Below are 10153 nucleotides of genomic sequence, written 5' to 3' on the forward strand. Positions count from 1 at the left end.
CAGAGGCTTGATAACACAGCTGAGGAAAGAGGAGCTGTTATCTGGTGTGCATGCAGAAGTACTCTCAGTGCAGACAGGGTATTTGGCACGTAAAATCATGAGCTAAGCACTACATGCAAAAGGTAACTGTAACAGAACTATACTGAGTGCATTTTGTTCATGGTTACTTCCTTGATAAAATAATCTGAGAACTGCGACAGCTCTTTCCTTTAGCAACTTTCCTTTCTCCCGTAGCTCCTATTTTAAGAATATTCCTATTCCACATTCTGAAAAAAGTGTCTTGTCATTTTGAAGCCTCCTGCAGGGAACAAAGATGCAGTTACAACCTGCTTATGCTTTCTCATAAATTGGTTTAAAACCTTGTATGGGGACACACTGTGATCTCAACTGGTACTCAGACTGATGCCTTCCATGAAAACACACAGCTGTCCCTTAATGGGAGATTAGTGATTCAATAAGATGTCTTTTTATTACTGTTGTTGTTTTCTCACTAATGAAACATGCTTGTGCTGTGTGCTATCAATTACATTACAAATCAAGTAATGTAATGACTTGGTACTTTTTTTTCTTTTAAGAAAATGTAGCTTTAAGTTTTATTCAGTCTGGTTATTTCATGGCTTCAGAATTTGTTGTCCAAGTCCCAAGTTACTGCAGCTGTAGATAAAGACTTGAAAATCTGAATCTCTTAAAGCTCAGGAACATGACAGAAAACAGCATCCAAAAGGTCACACACAGTTTGTTTCTGTGGGAGAGGAGAAGGTGAGCAGGAGGAGGAGATAAAAAAGCTGGCATGGGATATTTGCAGCTAACACTGCTGCCAGTGGGGCTGCTGGCACCGTGTGGCTCTTGGGGCTCTTTGGAAAGTTTTCTCTGTTTAGCCTCTGAGTCTGAATTCTTCCAGCCTTGTTTAGTCTTTCTGGGCTCCCTTAAAGGTCAGCTGAGAGAAAATATGAATTGGCTCTTCCAGAGGGAACTACCGCTTCTCTCTCTCCATTTGGCAGTGCAGGGAAAGTGTCTAAAGCATGGTGGTGTGAGAGAAATTAGCTGCTTCTGCTTTCTCCCTTCCCCTGTAGTAAATTTTGTTCCCTGAATGAAAGAGCCAGACTTAGTACTAATTTTATTCCCCACGGTCCTTGATACGCAACCTAAAAAAACCTCAAAACCCACACATATCCCTTGTAGCCCCCAGCTTTTTCTGGAGCTGATGAAAAACAGCTGATGTCATGGGCTATTTTTATACAGTGATGTCTAAAATACTTGATTTTTGTAATAGTGAATGACTGCACTATACTTGTAAGTAAATTATTTCAATTTTATTGTTTCCATTTATGTAAATTGACAAATTTCAGAGCTGAACTCAGATGGAGCAAGTCTTTTTTTTTTTTTTTCCCCAAATTACTTTCAAGTTCTTAAGCCCCACTTCCACCCCTGTCCTCTTCCCCCAGGTCTCCTTCAACAGCAAACACCAAGGTAACACCTGCCAGGGATGGGCCGAGCTCTCGAGACAGTGGTCTTTGATCTCAAAATAAGAGCAGATGAGTAATTGCACGCTTACAGCCCCGGACCTGAGCGGTGAGTGCTGCAGCAGAGGTGGCACATTCATTCGCAGTCCCTGGAGGCAGACGCTGTGGTCCTGTCGGCCCCGCATCCTTGTGCTGTCCTAGCAGCTGTGATAAGGCACCAAAGCTTCACTAAGAAGTTCCTGAGATGTTGGCAAAAAGAGCGAGAACCCAAATGTCCAACTTTGATGTACAATGAATAGTTGTCATTAGCCATGTCAGATATAGGCTGGGTGTTTTTCTAATTTTCTTTTGGTTTTCTTCTCCTTCGATGCTGCTGAAGTGTTTGGGCAGCCAGTCTGTTCCCTGCCAACTCCCACTGTTACTCTTTTCCTTAAAAGTAATATTAAAAGTGCTTGTATTTTTTTTTTTTTTAGTATGAAAGAGTAGCCCAGCGTGCAGAGTCTTGCCTGCTGGGTTTACATTTCTGCCTGCAAAGTCACCGCTCCTGTCATGCACTTGACACCCTCTTGCTGCTCACTAGCAACCCAGGTGGGCACAGCCCAGCCTTTGTTTTGGAGACGTCCGTTAGAGTAAAGTGCAGTTTTTGGCAATTCAAGCAATTGCTAATCTGCAAAATTGAAACATAGAAGTTCACTAAATGGAGCACAGGATGCTGCTGAATGCAGAGCTGTTTTAAAAAAGAAACTGTTTCATGAAAGCAGTACAGGTTCTCTCCATCTTTGCTTTCTAAAAATCAAATCAAGGAAATTAAAATGGTTTGGGTTTTATTCAGGCCCTACTTTAGCAGCATCTGCCTTACCTGGGGGAAACAGGTGTGAGTAAGGTGGTAGACAAAGGGCTCTTTTCCTGAAGGAGCCAGGTACCTAATGTCGGTTTGAGATTCTTCTGTCTAAACGCAGATCCCCAAAACCTCTTTGCTGTCCTAGGGGACCTGAAAACCTAACTCCAGGCCTCAGCAATTATATCAGAGCTCTGCATGAAATGATGGTGGCTGCTTTTTATCTGCTCATTTTTGAAAGGGGAGATAAAAACATTCATATCTCTTTACCACCCAAGGACATCTGAATTCGCGTATCTCACTTCCCCGGAGAATGTCCTAAGCGGCTAACTAGAGCGTATCCTGAAGTGGTGCTCTCTTTGTTACAACTGCTCCTGGCTTACATGTATAATTATGAAGGTACAGACACACACGAAAGACTGACTTTGCCTGTGTGGTGGTTAAATACTCATTGTAGGCCCCAGTTCTTAGTCCAGGGATGTTAAGGTTTATTTATATATTTATTTATGTAAGTCTAGTATTCAGTGAATTGTTCAGTTCAGAAAGGAACAAAGCTTACTGAATCTTCATAAAAGCTTGTATTAATTCAGATCCAACGTTTGGGTCCATTATACATAAACAAACACACGGACTCTAAAGGCCAAACTCCATGATATTTAACTGAGCAAAACATTTTGCAGCCAGCCGTGTTCCACTGCAAAGCAAGCGCTGGCAGTAAGCACCAGGCTGCATAATAGAAAGGAAAGACTCTTGTCTGCCCATAAGCAGGTACGCATCAGACTGGGATGTTTTCATAAACGCAGTGTCATACTTCTCTGTTACATCTGCGTCATTTAAAGAAAAATAAAAGGATAATCTTATTGACATCTTCTCTGCTTCCAGCTTTCTGAATTATTTTCACTGATTTCATGGCAGGAAATGCTGATCCTGTGCTGCAATATGTAGCCCAGGCTGGAATAGTAATTGCATCTTAAATACTCAAGGTAGAAAACATATTCCCTTAACTTCTTGCTACCTAGAGGGCCACGTTAATCAACTTTTTATCAGTATCTTCTTCAAAGCTTTGTCAAATTGGTATTATATAATATATGCTTTTCCACTGTTTTTTTGATATCATTTTGTCTGACCGCTGTTACACCATCTGCCTCTGGACTACAAATAACTACCCCAAACCTGCACCATTCTTGCATATCTGTGGAAAAGTAGTCACCAAAAGCAGCTGCTGAAACCCTTGACCACCAAGACCAGCGTGCTGAACTTGCTTCAGGCAACGGCGAGGAGACTGCCTCCGCCCCCCAGCTGCTGTGGGCCACGGAAAGGGGAATCCAGTCTGGGAGAAATGGAAAAAACCTCAGAAGGTTTAAACACTTTTGTCCACTGAGGCTGAAGGAAGAAAGAGGTGAATCAGTGACTGTCAAAGAGCAGACCCATCTGCACCGTCAGGGAACGAGAGGAGTCTGCAGACCCAAGGTTTATGTGATTTACGCAATCTGTCACGTGTCCCATGATACATGGCAAAACACTATTCAGAAGAAGCAATCTGAAGTTGCTGCTTTTTTGATCTTGACCACATCTTGGCCCCTAGAAAGGTGGCTTTTGCATTTCTAGTTGGACCTGCTAAGAAAATACAGTCCATCAGACAGGTTGTTGTAACCTGAAGAGCCAGGACAAGCATAGGGTAAGTTGTGCAATTTCAGCCCAGTGCAATTTCACTACGGATTTACTAAGACAGTTACTTCCCTCTCAGGAGTTTGTCTTTTTGAATGCCCAAACACACCCTCAAAATCTCTGTCCTTCATGGGCACCTTGCAACTGAGATCTGCCTCCTCTGTATCCATTGTTTTGATGGAGCTGAGCATAAACCTGCATGGTGTGGCTGCCCTTATTTCTCTCTCCCTTCGAGATTCAGCAGCTGTTTTTATAAAGAGCCAACCTTTCCTTTTTCCAAGTCTAGCCCTTCTGCCTTGGAGGAGTGCCCTCTCCTCAGAGCCATGCCACCTTCCGCAGAGTGTTTATGTCCTCTCCCCAGGAAAGGATTACAAACTACGGCATGAATGCATTTTTTAAAACACACGACCTCTTACTAGACAGTGTTTTTAAGTAAAACAGCAGGTGAGCTTGTTAACTCCATCTGCCACACTTCTCATGGAGTACATGTTTTTTAAACAAACTTTAATATCCTCCACTAAATTAAAGAAGTGTTGTTTTCAACAGGAATACCCTGAGTATAATCATGATATACATATGTGCCCTTTTTTAAAAAAAAACAGTAACTACCATCTGCCACTTTCTTAGTAAACATTGTGATATTATGTCATGAACTCAATTACACAGATCACTGGGGTGTGGACAACCGGCTTCTGCTTTTTAAAAATAAGTGTTGAAATAAAGCTTTGCTCTAGGTGCAGCAAATCCATTACTGAATGTTCCTCAAAGAGAACGGGCTCATTTCAGCCAGCTGTACATGTTCCCTTACGTCAGCGGGAAACTGCCTGGGCACAACTAGCTTGTTTCTTATTGACTCGTGTAATTATAGGCAGGGTTAATAAATGGCACCAGTTACTGCGCAGGCTACCCCAAACCCTTATTCTGCATTCTGCTGCCTGTCTTTGGCGAAGCCTGTTGGGAAATGATGATATCTTTCATCAGCTTTGCTTTTTGGCCAAATGTTCTCTGTGGCAGGGGATGCGTGCCTCGGGCTTGGTTTTAGAAATAGATTCACTTATTTAGAAAAATGCCAGCCTGAAGGGCTGAGACACTGCTAATACAGGGGAGAAAGAGGAGGCAAAAGAGAATTTTGTTCACAAGAGGAGAAAATTTGGTGACCCCCTTGAAATCTTGAGATTTCAGCTGGGGAAGATCAGAAGGAAAGTGGGACACAGAATTGGTGAAAAGTGCTTAAATTCACTGAGCAAAGGCATTGGACAGAGATAGAGAGAGCACATGAGAACAAAGGCAGAAAAATGGCAAAAAGATTCAACGAGCATTTAAGGAATAGGGTGGGGGTCCTTCCTCCCTCTCCCCCAGCTCCTAAGAAATCACAATTTATTCATTAAAGAAATGGTGGGAGCTTGAAAGCTAAGAACTCCAAGGTTAAGAGATGCTTGTTTTAATTTGAGCCTTTTTAGATATAAACAATTAGAAACAGTTCTTAATTGTACGCTAGGTGTGATCATGCAGTGAGCAACACCTGCTAATTGAATGAGGAAAGCATCTTTACGAAGGGAAACAACTTACGAGCCTAGAGGCAATCTATATTGCAAATCTAAGAGGACAATCATGGTTATGATTCCTAATGTATTGCTCACAGGGCATTGAGTCATCTTCTCTAGAAAACCTACAGAAATCTACTGTGTTACACCAGGTATTACTCAGAAACAAATTTCATCCTTTTTCAAGTTATTACTGGCATCAGTTTCAGCCTGACACTTCAGGAATCTTTAAATATCTATGTACTTGGCTTATTTTATGTTCACAGAATATACGGGTCAGACTCCTATCATCCTGCTTCAGTATTAGTTGTAAATTGGTGTTAGGTTGATACACCTGAAATGACTCCTGGGAAGTTTTAATACCTTCTTTCTCTCTTTTTGTTTTGGCCTGTCTTCTTTCCCCTCCATACCCAAACTGACCTATTTTGAGCAGCTGATGTGGGGGGAAGGAAACCCCTCTGTGACAGTAGGGACCAAAGTGCTTTGATGCACACAGCAAAACTCCTATTGACTTTAATGAAGGAAGGATCAGTCCAGAGCCTGTCTCTCTTTTTGCAGTTTGTTGGTTTTTTTTCCCTTGGTTTTGGGTTTCTTTTTGGCCAAAACGCAATAACATGCTGTGGTTATGTATTTATTGCATTCAGTAAGACACAGATAGAGAGCTTTATAAGGTTCCCATGACCTGTTTATTATTCAGGAGGTGTCAGTGTTTGATGTGGTGGGCACATTGTGCCCGATTCGTTACACCTGTTTGGTTCTCAGCTGAAACCCACTGGTGCAAAACTGCAGCCCATTGTACTAAGCAGACTGGTCTCTTGGCAGGTTCATTGTGAGTAAATGATATGTATCCCTCTGGCTGAGTAAGACCTTGATGAACTTGTATCAAAGGGTTTTCTGAACACGTTTTAGGAGCGTGATGTGAATTATATGGAGCGAGTGTGAGTGCCAGAGGAAGGCGGAGGTTGGTGTCACACTTCACAGCTGAAAGCCACCCACCATCAAGGCTGCTTTTCATGTGCTCTGCTAATATGAACCCTATTGGAAACAGAAAGCCCACTGAGGCTACACGGTAAGCCTGAAGGGACAGAGCAGGCTTTTGAGGGAGGAAATCAAAAACATTGGAAAAATTCCTGCTTCAAATCAAGGTAATTTTTAATGACTTGTAAGTCAAGACTAGACTGAAGAAAAAACATCACGATTTACAGAAATCCTCTCCCTTGCCTTCAAAGTAGGACGCTTTCCAGGTCAAATCAGTTGCATCAGTCCACCGCAGCAAAACAGAAGGCGGCTTTGTAGAGGGAGTCGGTTACAATTCTAGCATTGTGGTGCTACCTTCCGTGAGGAGGGGGTATGTGGTTTCGTGTCAGATTGTGCCATGTTATAGGCAGTGAGAGAGAGTCCTTTAGGGTGGCAAACAATTGTCTTGACTGGGAAACAGGACCATGCTGTGTGCCCTCTTTTTCCCCCAAGGAAACAGCAATACTTGGATTTGACCCTTTTTGTGCTATAGGTGTTGGGTTAGAGCTACCCAACACCTGGACTCTTTCCTCCTGGAGATATAATGTTTGATGATGCCCTAAGGCTACAGGTAGAATGCCTTGAAAGGGACAACCTGTGGCTTAGCTTCCAGCAAAATTCATGAGCCACTACAACTGGCAGAGCTTTTGTAGGTGTGGAGAAAGAAGTGTGTGAGGGTTGATGAAACTTTCATTTAACAAAGCAATTTTTGATTGCTCCTAGCAGTTAGGGAATGCTTATATTGTACGCATCCAATAATATCAACTGGCAAGTTATTCTTGTCACTGTGTTTCCTGAGGCACTGATTTCTTAATTGTTGTTCTTTCTGATAATGCCCCTGTGTATTCAGCATTAGATGCTGCAGAAGAGACCTAAGCCTACAGTAGAAATTCCGGTGCACTTGATGGAGACTGTATCTCTGGTCCAGTGTGGGATGAACCTGAATCATGAAGCAACAGAGGTTTAGGTGTCCATGCTTTATGAGCTGCTCTGGTTAAGTATTTGGATTTTGTATCAATTTGTTTTTTTAAACTGAGTTGGCTCTTCTGTATTGATTCTCCCTTGAGGAAAGGAAGCCCCTGAGGAAAGGAAACCCCAGGAAAATACTGCTATGGAAGGTTTCTCTGCTGTAGTCCCACTAAATTAAAATGGAGGCCCTTCACCATGAAAATGTTGTGCCTCCAAGAAGAAGTTTCACTAGGTAAATCTGACCGGTTCCAGGATGTTTTGGTGTGCAGGTCTTTACCCTCTGCCTTGAAGGGAGTTAGGAATGGGGGATGCCTACAGCGGTTCTGACATAATGTTTTGTTTTCAGAGATTGGAATTGGGGGTGGGGGAAACAAACAGAAAGATAGCAGTAGGGGGAATATAATGTTACTAAAAGTGGCAAAAGGAGTCTGAAAGACTGCCATACAAAGCAGACTTCCTGAAAAGCTAGATAATTTCTTCACTATGTTGGCATATATCTGAAAAATTTTGTAAGCTTTCTTATATATTTCTGATGACTTAAAAAAAATGGGGAAGATGATGGATTACAGTGTTACCCAATATCAGCATGCTTTATGTAATTCTAAGGCAGTAAAGTTACAAAATTCGAGGCAGTTTGATTTTATTTTTTTTAGAAGATTTTAAACAGTACAATGTGTAATAACAGTTGCTACCTATAAAGAACATTTTCTGCCAGTTATCAGGGTTATGTTGGCAGAAGTGACCTTGGTTAAGGCTTTGCGTTTCAAAGCTGTAATCTTCTGAAGTCACGTTCCTAGTAGAGTTGGGTTCTGTTGGTGTAAACTGTGACGCCTACAGGCGCAGCCTCACATGCAACAGTTAATGTTTGAACAAAGCCTTCTGGCTGGATTGAAACCCCTCACAATTGCCACATCATTTAAAAAAAAGAATTTTTTCCAGTTTCTCAAAGCCAGCATAAACCCTCCCAAACCTTATTGCCCAAATAATGCAAGAGAAGATCTCAGGTAATGCATTGACATCTGCAAACCAGAGTTAATTAATCTTTACAATACACTTTTCAGAAATAATCTCCTTTACCACTTCTTGGTGAGTGGGGCTAGCATCAGCTCCTGGTGGGAAGGGCAGGGCTAGCCCACAATCAAGTACTACACTGGCAGCAGAACAGGACAAGAAGTAGAGCTGGGTTAACCAAAACTACTCTTTGGCTTCTCTGTAGTCTTGATTTGGCAGCTTGCTTTACCCTTTGACGAGAGTCCATTGTGCCATGCATCATCCCCTTACTTACTCTTTGCAGTCTGGAAATATAATGAAGAATATGCTTACTTCTCTGATTAAAATGGAAATATTCTTCATTATAAGAATATGCTTACTTCTCTGATTAAAATCCTCCCAGCAGGGCTAATTTGAAAGAACACAATGTCATAATGGAGTCCAGTCAAAGAACTAGCAAAAAAGGATGGTAATAGAATAGCAAAGTTATAGCCATGAACTAGGTATTACTTGGCACCAAGTAATAGTCTTGGGATGGTAAGAATCATGATGCTAATTATCCTGGTATTTTATTAAGGAATTAAGGATAGGGCAGCAGAAAGGACTTCGGGCTGCTATAAGAAAGAAGTGAAAGCTAATGTTTTTCCAGGCTAGCATTTGCCAGCCAAATGATCTGCACAGGATTTGTAAGACCATAGGTGAGTGCAAAGGACACTTTGAAAGTAAATGCCTGAGGGAGGGTTAGATGTAAAAAAGCAGAGACAACAGGCTCTTCTTCATTTTTCCTTCCCCTGAGAAGAGTATGTGTCATGTGCCACCTCCACCATCAAATGGGCGTTGTATTTGTTTGCATTATTTTCTACTAGCCCCATCTCTTCCACCAATCCCCTCCTGTGTGAATGCTTTTGGCTGCGCATTTCTACTTTGATGGCAGGAGTAAGAACAGGGGGTGAGGACAGAGGCGAGGACTTTTCTTAGCCAGTCTGCTGCGTTCTGAAGTTCTTTTAAGCTCATGGTGGCCTGGTTACGTCCCTGCTTTCTTTTCCCTTTAAGCGTTGAGTGACGTTGTCCATGATGGAAATCACAGATGTAGGTTGGTTTAACACCCCCTCCCTCCCGCCTCCACGCACAGTTTATGGTTACTTTAGGTAGGCTGTTTTGCCTCTTTTAATGTAACAGGTGGCAAGTGCTGATGGCCCAGACTAAGGAAGTGTGATGTAGCTTTAAACATGATTTAGGTCTTCTAGCTATTCCTTAGGTTAGCAAAGGGTGTTCTCTCTTGCATCAACCTAAAAAATAGTTGAAAACTGCAACTATAAATATCCATTCATCAGAAGCAAAGCCTGGGAAAACTAAAACCAATAATTTGATGCTCTTTTGCTTTACCCTCAAATAAGCTTATTTTTCGCCTGGATATTTTAGATGTAGTTCCTTAGATTCCTCCTCTGGACCAGATACCATAGGTCTTACTCACCCTAAATCCCGTTTTGAAAATATCTCCAGTGCAGTTAAGGCATTAATTGACAATGGGCACATAGCAAGGCACTGCTTGGAACAAAAACGTATGACAGAAGCAAGGTCTTCTGCATCTGGAGTAAGTGCGTCAACATGCATCTTGTTGATATTTTTAACAGTGACTAAGTCAAAATGGGGGGGGGGGGGGG

The sequence above is a fragment of the Aptenodytes forsteri genome, unplaced genomic scaffold, assembly GCF_000699145.1.
Source record: "Aptenodytes forsteri isolate BGI_AS27 unplaced genomic scaffold, ASM69914v1 Scaffold63, whole genome shotgun sequence".
Taxonomy (NCBI): Eukaryota; Metazoa; Chordata; class Aves; order Sphenisciformes; family Spheniscidae; genus Aptenodytes; species Aptenodytes forsteri.